Source organism: Euphorbia lathyris, chromosome 2 (genome assembly GCF_963576675.1).
Source record: "Euphorbia lathyris chromosome 2, ddEupLath1.1, whole genome shotgun sequence".
NCBI lineage: Eukaryota > Viridiplantae > Streptophyta > Magnoliopsida > Malpighiales > Euphorbiaceae > Euphorbia > Euphorbia lathyris.
Window position 1 is genome coordinate 89,642,723 of NC_088911.1, and position 13,110 is coordinate 89,655,832.

Below are 13,110 nucleotides of genomic sequence, written 5' to 3' on the forward strand. Positions count from 1 at the left end.
CTAGGACCTTTTAAAAGAAGCAAATATTTTAACCATCTCATCTAACTTTAAACAATGAAATATTACTACACAGAGTCTATATAGATTAATATTAAGAGGCCGAAACTACTCGTGATCATGGTAATTCCGGTGGCTGGAGGGGCCCGGGCCCCCTGTATCCGCCCCTGGTCATTTTCTTTAGTAGATTAGAATGCAGATTGATGCTTTCTGTTTTTGTGGTTTGTCTTCCTATTTTTGATATCCTTGAATACCCATCCGACCAAGGAAATTTTACCTTCATACGTTTTTGTGTCTAAGAATTTTGGAATCATGTTTTTCAGTTTCGTTTTGGAGATTTCTTGATATCCGGATTGAGCAAATTCCTTGCACATATTTATGGCTTATAGCAAATTAGACTGTTGGTTTTGACTCTGATCAATTTGATTTAATAATAATTTAATATTCTTATGGTTTATATTGGAAACTAGGGATAAAACCCTCGCTTCGCTTCGGGGCATTTAAATTTTTTAATGTTAGAGGGGTGGAGAAGAAACAATATATATTATTATACTTACAAAAGAAGTTATTACATATGAAATTAAGGTAGGATAACATGACCGAATAATAAAATTCTAGTTTAATAAATTGTTTATTCTTTCAGACAAGAACTCCAACCTTGTTATGAATTTAACTGCTTTCGTAAACTGTTGCTTCAAAAAGTGATAGTCACTCAATAGGCTTTGATATGGTCCCCCAATTATCGTCATGTAATCCATGGATAGTTGCTGATGGGTTTGCCTTACCATCATAAGTTTGGCATGGTTGAAATCAAGTATTTCAATACCATGGGAGGATTGTAGTGATTTTAAGACTTTGAAGTATGCTCGATTTCTTACATCAGTGTCACTTGTTGAGCTTGTCCCGGTAAGATCCATAAAATGCTCATCACCATGATTATCTTTGTGTAAGTAATAAACACGACAAATAAAATTCCCTTGAACACGAGCATCAAAGTGTATAATTGGAGGCGGCAAGTTGAGTTCATTCATAACAAACTTGAGGAGACTTTCAAGTGAAAGTTGTATTGTTGGCATCTGAGAAGTGAAATAAATTAGATCATGGTGAAGAAAAAGATCTGTATGTAATGGATACAAAAAAAAATATGAAACATGTGTAATGAATAAGGTCAAAAAATAATAATTAAATAATACCTTTGTAAGCAATTTAAACCGACAACAACAATGGGTAGATGCTGAAAGAATGAAAAGAAGAAGATTAGGAAAGAATAGAATACTAATTGAAGTGGAGAAGTAGGATGGTGTGCAATATAAAATTGATTGAGTGGAATAGTATGGTATGCAATATAAACTTGAGTAAAAATGGTTCGGTTTAATGATTGTGGTGTGGTTAGGTGAAAATCATTTATGATTATTTAACTTTACTTCGACGTGAATTAATGTGTAATAAATATAGTAGGTAAAAGAATTTATTGCTTAGTTGAAACATATTTAACATCATTTAATTGATTTGACTTGAAATGATGTGTAGTAATGTCATTGAATTAGGTGAAAGTCATTTATGATTATTTAATTGATTTGATTCGGTTTAATGATAGTGGTGCGGTTAGGTGAAAGACATTTATGATTATTTAACTGATTCGACGTGAAGTAATGTGTAATAAATATAGTAGGTAAAAGAATTTATTGTTTAGTTGAAATTATTTAATTGATTTGACCTGAAGTAATGTGTAATAAATATAGTAGCTAAAAGAATTTATTGTTTCTTTCATTTTTTAATGTGTTTAATTGTTAATCGGTAGAATAAGATATTTATAATTATTTAATTGATTTGACTTGAAATAATATATAGTAGCTAAAAGGGTTTATTGTTTTTTTTATTTTTTAATATGTTTAATTGTTAATGGCTAGAATAAGATATTTTTGATTATTTAATTGATTTAACCTGAAATGATATGTAGTTAATATAGTAGATTTTTATTATATTAAGTTTGTAGCTGAATAAATCTATTGTTTGAATATAATGAAGGTTCTAGACACATAATAATGATGTCATTAGAGAGAACTGCAACTTGGCTTCATAGATGTGTGGTGAAGCTCTTAGCCTAGTGGTTGAGAGCTTATCTACGCCTTGGAAGGTCATGTGTTCGAATCACATCCGGGTCTGGTGGAGATTTTTCTTTCTTCTTTAATGTAAGCGCATTGCGCAAATTTTTTTAAAAAAAAAACTTGGCTTCATAGATGTAGTTAATAAAACTTTAAACGCATAAGACAACTATCTTAATTATTTATAGATAATATAAAAGTCCATATAATAAAACTGAAACGATAACAACAGTTTAACATAGAAGTTCATGCAATTGTTTAGGATTTGCTTTTTTTGGCAGATGGAGGAATGATGTTCTCAGTAGCACCAACTGATTCGAATTCAACCATGCTTGAACTTTGACTATCATGAGCTGGAAATTCAAGTTTCTTTTTCACACTTGGTTTGGATGAATTGGCCATGGGACTTTTTGACAGCAGATGTGAGGGACGCACTGAAATTGGGCTCGGGGTTTCTTTTTTGCCAGTTATAAATTCATCTTTAAAAATGTGAAGCACTTTGAAAGACATTGCAGATGCATCGTCGACTCTATCACTTATGCAAACTTGAAAAATCTTTTCTATTCCACAAATTTTTTATATGATAGGTGACACGTCAAAACGATCTTTATTTCCCATAACTACATTGCTTGCTGGAATTTCAATTAGAGACTGAGCTGAAAGACCAAATAGTAAGAAAGGAGCAATTCCTGTTTCATCTTGTGCAATGACAGTTAGCTTATACCTGAAATAAAATAATAAATTTGAAAATGTTAGTTATTAAATTATATAATAGTTTGTGTATTTATGAAGTATTATTTACCATGGAATAGGTAATTCATTTATGTAAGTGCACTTCTTACACCAAATCTTGTCTCCAATATTTTGCAAACTTCTTTTACATTTTGGACATGCTTTATACCACCAGCCATCAGTAGGATCGATCTCTTTGATTATAGCCTTGCATGTAAATTTCATTGCCTTATTAAAGAAGATGACATATTGTAAGAGTTAGGTTTTGTTATAAGTTAAATATATTAAGTAGGGAGACAAATATGCATTTTAATAGAGGACCTTATCTGCATGGATGTCCAATTGTAGTAGTTCAGAGATGGTCTTTCTGTTTACATTTTTTTCTTCTTCAATATCTGCAATTGGAATGATTTCTTTTTCTACTTTCCTAAGCTCAGTATATGGTTCTTGAAGTCTGTAGTTGTTATGGTAAAATTAGAATAAAATAATACCATTCTAATGAAAAATAAAATAAAAAAAGCATAGAAGGACTTACTGGGTAATGAAGTCTGTAACTTCAGGCAGTTCGGGATTAATATAAATTTTTGTGCTTGATGTGCTGTTAACAGTGAATCCATCTATGGTAATAACAAAAGTATGCATGTGAAAACTCTCTAAGGGAAAAAGATATTTACAAATGTTAATATGAGTTCCTAACCTTGATATGATTTTGAAACCATGCTAGTAAAGGCTAAAATGACAGGCTTTGATTTTGCTGCTGTAAAAACTTCTTCTTCTGGAAATGATATTGCTGCTCTTCCCCATAATGTGATTTCAATTTGATTTGCACTAATATGTATATAAGTATAACGAATTAGTTAAAAAAATAGAGAAATAATACTCCTAAGAAGTGTAAACATCTCGCCTTTAGAAAAAAATGGACATACTTGATATCTTGGATAATTAGAGTCCTTTTGTCTTTAATTTGGTTTGACAGCTTCAGTTGCTCGACATTCTCAATCACAATTATTTGTCCGAAAACATCTAAGATGTGAAAGAGGTAAAACAGAATGACCATGATTATGTATTATAAAAAAAGGAAGATGATGGTATACTTTTTACATGAGCATATTAAACATGTAATTCCTTACCACATAAGTAGTCAATAAACCCAATCCTTTGTTCAATACTTGGAAAATCCAAGAAAGTGAACTTGTCATATGGTATGGAGGAGTTAGGTTCGTCAAGTTCTTTCACAAATGCATTGAACGGGAGCTTTATACGAAATGGGTGGCTGCTGATCTTGTAGTTGTTTTGGGCGGGAACAACAATAAATCCAGAAATATGACATATAGATCCGTCTGACAATAAACTTCGAAATCGCTGTGAAATTCGGTGAGGAATTGTTGCTTGTATCGTATCGCCCTGTGAAGTCATGTAATGCTAAAAAAATAGATAGTCATTGTAATTAATAATAAAAAATATCATTGATGCTTAAATTTGATAACCTTTTCATCAATGAGCAGAAGTTCATAGCTAAAAATATCTGTCTTGTCCTGAGGGTTTACAAAGTCCCAAGTTCTTGCCACTCGAACTTTAATTCGTATGTTTTTACTGTCCTTATCAATGTCTGCAAGAGCAACATACGACATTTTCTTCTTTTGCATGACAATATAGAATATTATAAGTTATATGTCATACAAAGTAAATAATATATATATATATATATATATATATATATATATATATATATTAGGAAAATAAATGACTAAAAATTTCAGAGTAGACAACATTTTTTGTAAAATTTACTTTTGCTATATCAAGATTAGAATTATTATGGTGTAGTAGAATACGAATTCCTTGTTGACTGGTAACTCTTGATAATGCTACATATAATTGACCATGACTGAAAATGGGTTCTTTTAAATATAAACCCACTTGCCTAAGTGTTTGCCCCTGGCTTTTGTTTATGGTCATACTGTAGCAAAGTTTAATAGGAAACTGGCATCGTTTTAAAGCAAAAGGCCATTTTGTCTGTACAGATGTTAATGTTATTCGCGGTATGAAAACTCTTTCGCCACTAAAAGAACCTGTTATTATTTCTGCTTCAATTACTCTATTTCCTAGTTGAGTTATAATTAATCTTGTACCATTACAAAGACCATTTGTTGGATTAATATTTCTTAGTAACATGACAGGTGCATGGACTTTAAGATTTAATTCATATTGAGGAAAGCCATTGAAATTCAAAGTGTTCAAAAAGTCAATAGGATAAAGTGTTTCTAATTCTTCATTATTATTAGAGATCTTACAAATTGAATCACTACTGTAATATGAATGAATGTCCCCTGGTAATAAATCTAGCATGACAGAATTTATCTCGTCGGCTATGTCATTTTTAGGGGTAAGAATTGCTCTTTCTTTTAAATAAATACGGTCACTATAAGAATGTGCAAAATTTATATACGTTTCTTGAATGATTGTTTTAATAGGATCATCCAATTGTTTAACTAATAGACATTCTGGAATTTCTATCCAATTTTTCTCATCATCTAGTGTTGGAATAGATATATGTTCTACTTGACCATCACCTACAGCAAGGAGCCAGGCTGCAAAATTATCAAATTCATTATGATTAAAAGCTACTTCACTTATTTCTAAGCGCATGTTTTTTTTCAGTATGTAGATTTTAAAAAAAGGCCATAAATATGAATTTGTTATCGATGCATTTATGATATCTTCTTTTGTTCATTGAGCTATAACTGGGAGGATCTGTTTAAAGTCTCCGCCAAGAACAACTGTTTTTCCGCCAAAAGGACGTTAAGATACATCATTTGTAGGAGTACATAAAATATCTTTTAATGATCTATCAAGCGCTTCAAAACAATATCGATGGTTCATTGGTGCTTCATCCCAAATAATAAGAGAAGACTTAGTTATTAATTCAGATAAGTGCGTGTTTTTTTTAATTTGGCAAGAAGATGTGGAGGTTAAGTCGATTGGTATCTTAAATCTTGAATGGGCTGTTCTACCACCAGGAAGTAATAAAGCAGATATGCCCGAAGAAGCAACAACTAAGACAATTTGATATTCATAACGTAGCCTTGCTATAATTGTTTCATATAAATATGTTTTTCCCGTTCCTCCATGGCCATAAAGAAAAAATTGCTCTCCTTTATTTTGAAGAACCGAACTGAGAATTGCATCGTAGGCCTCTTTTTGTTCAAAATTTAAATTGTTATACATTTTAGAGTGTGATTTTTCTAATTCAAAAGCATTATAAGAAAGCTCTTCAATTAAGAGACGATTCTGACTATTTTCAGAATCTGAAGCATTTGGCATAGGCAAATTATAATCAATTAGAGAAAAACCATTGCGATTAAATAGTTTTTCTAATTCTATTAAAACATGGTTTTTAATATGATGTTCTGGGATTGACATATTTGGTAAGTGCAGGGTGTTTCTGATTTCATATTCTATATCCTCACTTAAATTTGTCCAAAAGCGGTTAAATAATTGTAAAGGATTAGCCACTTCACAATATACTATTAAAATAACAAACAAACGTCGTAACTGAGATGATGAAGCAGACAATAAACTTTCTTCCATTGCTTCAATCCATTCATTATCATTTTGTAACAAACCATAAGCATTGCAAGTTGATTGATATGTATCATATGTGACATTGTTCACAGTTTTTATATCTGTAAAAGACCTAGGTCCTTTAATTATATTTAATAGTAGCCTTAGATAGTATAGTTCGCCAGAATTCGGATGTATATAACAAATCCTTCCTATTGAAAACCCTTTTTTTCTCCTCACCCATATCTTTCCCTTTGCATCCCATATCCATTTCGTAGGGAATTGAACGTACATCAACTCACGAGCATCTTCATAATTGTTATTTGTAATCATCCATTCAGTGAACATTGTTTTACCAATATCCGCATAGTTCATCATCGTACTTAAGTTTTGATGTTCATTAAACAAAACCACATTTTTATTTTGCAAATGAATTGTTAATCGTTGCACTGAAGGTTCTCGATGGTGTATAGGAAATTCAAATAATCTCCAAATTGCTTCGCAAGGAGATATATAACGACAATCTAAGTATGTTTTAATTTCATCAAAGTTTAAATTTTCATCAGTATGCTCATTTCCAGATGCATGATTATTTTTTATGACCGCTCTTATTCTATCAGATCCTTTATTAATGTACTTGAAAAGATACTTAACCATGGTGGAATAACAGCAAAATTCTAAGTTTAAATGTGCTTCGTATCTAATTAACAAATGCCTATTATATGGTACCACAAAACGATTATCAATTTTTAAACCATTTCTTTCTATGTATCTTTTGTTGTCTTCTCTTTTATAAATTGCAAATCCGTTCGAGTCTATAACAGTTTTGGGTTGAAATTTTTTGGGAAAGAATTTCGAACAATGATTATTACGCATGCAAGGAGAAGTAGGTTTAACTATACCACATGGACCATGAATCATAAATTTTGATACCATTTTATATGCCATTGGATCAGTGTGTTGACATGGTAATTCGGCTGAAATATATGAATCTATTTCTATTATTGTTAATGGTTTTGTATTAGTAGCTAACCATAATAAACAATGTATATGAGGAAGACCTTTTTTCTGAAATTCAACTGTATAAAGCAAGACAGATACTTTCCCAAAAATTTCTTTTTTTTATATCCTCCATTAGACTTTCAATTTTCATTTTGAAGACTCGTGAGACGACATCAGGCCTGTGTTCTGGTTTTTGACCTGGGATAAGTTCTAGCATTTTGTATACTTCTTGCCAATGTGGATTACATGTGAAGGTCAAAAATAAATCTGGATGACCATAATGTTTGCATATTGCCATAGCATCATGGTAGTGTTCCATCATGTATCTAGGACTACCAGTATGGGTAGATGGTAAAATTATGTTTTTTTCCAATTTGAGACCCATCGACATCGCCACGAAAAAAAGCATCTCTAATACCTTCAAAAATTTCTAAACGTAGGATTTGTTGGTTTCGACGAATGAAATCTAATCTTTCTTGTTCAACACATGTGAAAGCATCTACAATGTATTGTTGTAATAAACGACCACCTCTTAACAAAGCAGGATTTTGTAATGGACGTTGATGCAATCTATAAGCATAATATTCACGCATTGTAACATATTTTCTATTTAGGGATCAACCAGTAGTAGGAAATACATATTTGATTTCAGGCATATATCCATCTTCACCACGGGGGAAAAGAAGCGGATATTGCATTGCCATTAAGCATGGATGCAAAACACTAATTCGTTTCAAGTTTCCATTTTTATGTTCGATAATAATATCCCTATGTTGGTCATAAAAACCAAAATCTCCTACCAATAAGCCTGCTATTTCAGATGATTGTGGTAGGTTGTATTGTTGGGTAGCATTTGGCCGGTTTCCAATTAATTTTAATCTAATAGGTAAAAGCTCACACTCTTTAAATCTATCTCTAGCCATTCTAAACGCTTTTGCAATGACATTATGTTCATCCAACATGAGAATCAATTGTCTAACAATATCCTTGTCAAGAGTTTTGTCTGAGTCATCATTCATGAAAGAAGACATCCTATTATGTATTTCATTGTCTGTATCATAAATATATAATTGCGCAAATTTGGGTTTTTCATTTTCATTTGGTAACAAAGAACCGATTAAATGGTGATTTTGCCCCGAGATTCTAAAAATATATGGACCAGGTGTTTTATTGACATTGTAATCAATATTACCTCCAGTTGAGGTGAAAGAGAAAATAGAATTATACATTCTAATATTGTCTCTAAATTTTGAACATTGTTGTCCTTTAGTGTAATCTAAAAGGAAATCTAAAATTGGAGGTGGGTCTTTCAGGACATCTAGTTGCACAATTCCTTTCTTACAACATCTATTGAATTCCGGCACATATTGTTTTTTTGTTGTCTTTATAGACTCGGCCCGCCAGAACAAAGCACCACAATATGGGCATTTGCAATCGGGGCTACCCATATTAGAGATTTCTGGCTCCTCATCTAGGTGTTGAAAAGTGGGTAGTTAGTTATATGTTTTAATGAAAGGGAAGAAATAAATAAGAACGGTACAATAGAATGCACGTACTGCGAATCCGCCTCGAAATGGGTGTGGAAAGGTTTGTTTGTACGGGGAAATTATTAGTTATGTATATGGGCACGTCATTATTTTCTGTAATAGTAACATCAACTAAATTGGTTGAATTGAAAGTTGGTGATGAAGGTACTTGTGAGGTGTGAATCCGTAATTTTTTCTCAACGTGGCCCTCGGTAATTTCAGTACCAGATGAAGAACAATTATGTGAATCTGCTTTAAGGAGGAAGTGATAAACAATTAATTAAATGTTTAAAGTATAGATATTTTTGAAGTATTACAAATGTTTAATTTCAAATTACCTAAAGTAAAAGATATGGGAACTTCAAATAAATCGTGTATCGAAAAAGGGAAGGATGATGAAGAGGACATGGTTCTATTCATCAATAAAGAAAAGAACACAAGTTAGAAAAAGAAATTGGAAGTAACCCAATTGAAATCAAAAGTTAAGGAGTAGAAGAAAATGAGAATTCATTATTGATTTTTCTGGAGAGTAAAAAGGCAAATAACGTATAACTTTCTAAATCAAAACATGAGGTGTTGCCAACCTAAAGAATTTAGAAAATGATGTTTTAAATAAGAAAGTTATTTTACTTGGACGGAAAAAATCAAGCGACCTTGCAGAAATCCAGTTTGAGAATGCGTGTTCTTTTTTTATACATGAGGATTAGTAGTAATAATTAAAAACAAAATATAAGTGAACATTTAGCAAAAAGTCTGAATATATTTGTAGAGTAACATATTAATACATAGAAATATCTGTCTTAGATGCCATTCACCACATCAGCAAATTTGAAATTTGCAACGGTGTCACTGATTTGCCTAAGATAAGCAGTCATTTTATTATACATTTCTTTAAGATGGTCATATTTGGCCATTAGTCTTCCGTAAGCTTCCGAGTCTACAGTCTGAGATATCATTAGGGAGCGAATCTGATTGTTAACAATATTGATTTCTTCGTGGCTGAAATCGACAATGGCAACACTGTAAACACTGTGCAAGTGTTCAAGACATCTAAAAGCAGCTAAATTCTTGGCATCGTTGTAGCTTTCGGAGCTAAAACCATAAAATTCTAATGGTGTGGCATGCTCAGACGAATTTGGGCGGGGCAACTGTAAACAGCAACTAAATAGCTCGGTAGCGGGATCACGACTTGTGTGGTCCGAATACTGAGGTAATTCTAATTGGGGCAAAATCTCAGCTAATAAACTATGATAAGGTACTTTGATAATGATCATCTGGCATAATCATAATAACACACTTATTCAAGAGATAAATAAATAAATAGGCAAACAAATAGTAAAACATGTGCAAATTCTAACAATGTAAACATATTTGTAAAATACCTTTTGGAGTAGCTCAAAGCAATGAAGCAAAGCTCAGTAACTGCTGTAATAAAAGAAAGAAGAAGAAGAAGAAGATTAGAGCTTATGACATGAGAATGGATCAGAAAAGGAAGCACAAGTAAATGCCCAAAGAATATAAAGAAAGTAAAAATTTACCTTAGGAACCAAAATCAGAAAGTGCTGGAAAGAAAGAGGTGAAGATCAAATTTAAATAGTTACTAAAATGGGAAGACATTACTAAGAACGGAGATCATTTAAGGCACTTTGGAAGAAGAAAAAGGAATGTCAGAGTGTATTAATATGAAATTGATTGATAAGATTGTGAGATGGGATTATAATTAATATGAAATTGATTGATAAGATATGTATTAAATGCAAAGTATATAAATAGAATAGGTGAAGTTGTTAGGTTGTTAGAGTTTAATTAATGATAGTTTAATGTGAAACTGATTGATAGGTTGTGTATTAAATACTAAGTATATAAATAGATTAGGTTAAGTTGGTGGAGTCTTATTAATGGTATTAATTTCATATTAAATATGTATCATCATGGTATATTAAGTCTGTAATTTGTCTTCTCTGCAGCATATTAAACAATAATTTTCTTTTATATTGAGACCTTAAGCTTTTAACCATTTATTTCATACAACATTACGCATTTCTTAGGCAATTATGTAAGCGGAATCGTGATGTTTAAGAGTGGACCATAATTGAACAATCAAGTAATTGATCTATTCCATTTTCAGTAATCCACTCATTTATCTTTTAATTGGATATATTAAGTCTCTGATTAAATTTTTTTCTAGACATTAACAGATTTAAAGTGTTAATATGAAATTGATTGATAAGATTGTAGTAGGATTATAATTAATATAGAATTGATTGATAAGATATCTATTAAATAGAAAGTATATAGATAGAATAGGTGAAGTTGTTAAGTTCTTGGGGTTTGATTAATTGATAATTTAATGTGAAATTGATTGATAAGACGTGTATTAAATACTAAAGTATATAAATAATTTAATGTCATGATGGTACATATTTAATACGAAGTTGATTGACGGGACGTGTAGGTTAGGTTATTGGTTCTCATTAATGGTAAGTCAATAAACGAATTAATATTTTGTTTAGATAGAATTGTGTATAATGTTAAGAGTGCATCAGACTTGAATACTGAAACAATTGATCTATTTGATTTTTAGTAATGAAGACATTGATCTTTTAATTGAATATATTAAGTCTCTTATTTCTATATAGCCATTCAGTTTTTTATCATTTATTTTATAAGATAGTATGTTTTTGTTAGACTATTCTATAACTGAGATTGTAATTTTAAGAGGGAATGACATGATGATACATGTTTAATATGAAGTTGATTGATAAGATATGTATAATCAATGAGTTTATATTTTCTTTAGATAGAATTTGGCATAATGTGATGATTAAAATAAATGTTTGGTTTGATAGCTTAAATTAGTTAATATACATTGTCCAAATACTAAACAATAATTTTCTTTTAGATTGAGACCTTAAGCTTTTAATCATTTATTTCATACAACATTATGCATTAGTTTTTAACCATTTATTTCATACAACATTACGCATTTCTTAGGCAATTATGTAAGCGGAATCGTGATGTTTAAGAGTGGACCATAATTCAACAATCAAGTAATTGATCTATTCCATTTTCAGTGATCCAGTCATTTATCTTTTAATTGGATATATTAAGTTTTTTTTCTAGACATTAACAGATTTAAAGTGTTAATATGAAATTGATTGATAAGACGTGTATTAAATACTAAGTACATAAATAATTTAATGTCATGATGATACATATTTTAAACTGTCATGGCAAGGTAACGGCAAGGTAACTTATAAGATTTGAATTGATTGTCATCAGTCTCTACTTATTGTGTTGGAAGCAGATAGTCAGTGTTTTAAGTAGACGGGGTTGCTAAGTTTTTGGGAAAGTACCAATTTAGACTCAACGTTAAAAATAGCACCAATATAGGCTTAACGTTTACAACATAATATCAATTTAGGTTTAACGTTTGCAATATAGCATCAATTTAGGCTTAACGTATAAAATATATACAATTTAAGCTAAACGTCATAATTAAATTAATCCTATTATATTCTTTCCCTATCAACTTTATAAGTTATCTTTTTATTTATTATAATATAATATAATTAATTAGTATTTTTACCCATTAAAATCTTATATTTGTTTTTCATAAATGATTCCATGACTACTAAATTTGATTGCTCACGTAATATATGCAAACCAAAAGTAATTGAATATCCACAATATTTCAAAAAATATTGTCGACATTCAATTACCTTTAGTTAATATTGTGGATATTCAATTACTTTTGGTTTGCATATATTACATGAGACATGAAATGGGCAAGAAAACTAATTAATTATAGTATAATAAGTAAGAAAATAGAACTAAATAAAAAGATAGGATATAAAGTTAAGAAAAAAAATATAATATGGTTAATTTAATCGTGACGTTTAGCTTAAATTTGATATATTTTGTAAACGTTAAGCTTAAATTCGTATTATTTTGTAAACGTTAAACCTATATTGGTGCTATTTTGTACGTGAGGCCTAAATTGATGCTATATTATAAACGTTAAGCCTAAATTGATATTATGTTGTAAACGTTAAGCCTATATTGTTGCTATTCTGAACGTTGAACCTAAATTGGTACTTTTCCAAAAACCTTAGGCCTATTTTGGCACTTATCCCTTTAATATATAAAAGTGTTTAAAATTTAATAAAAATATTTGAACCAATTAA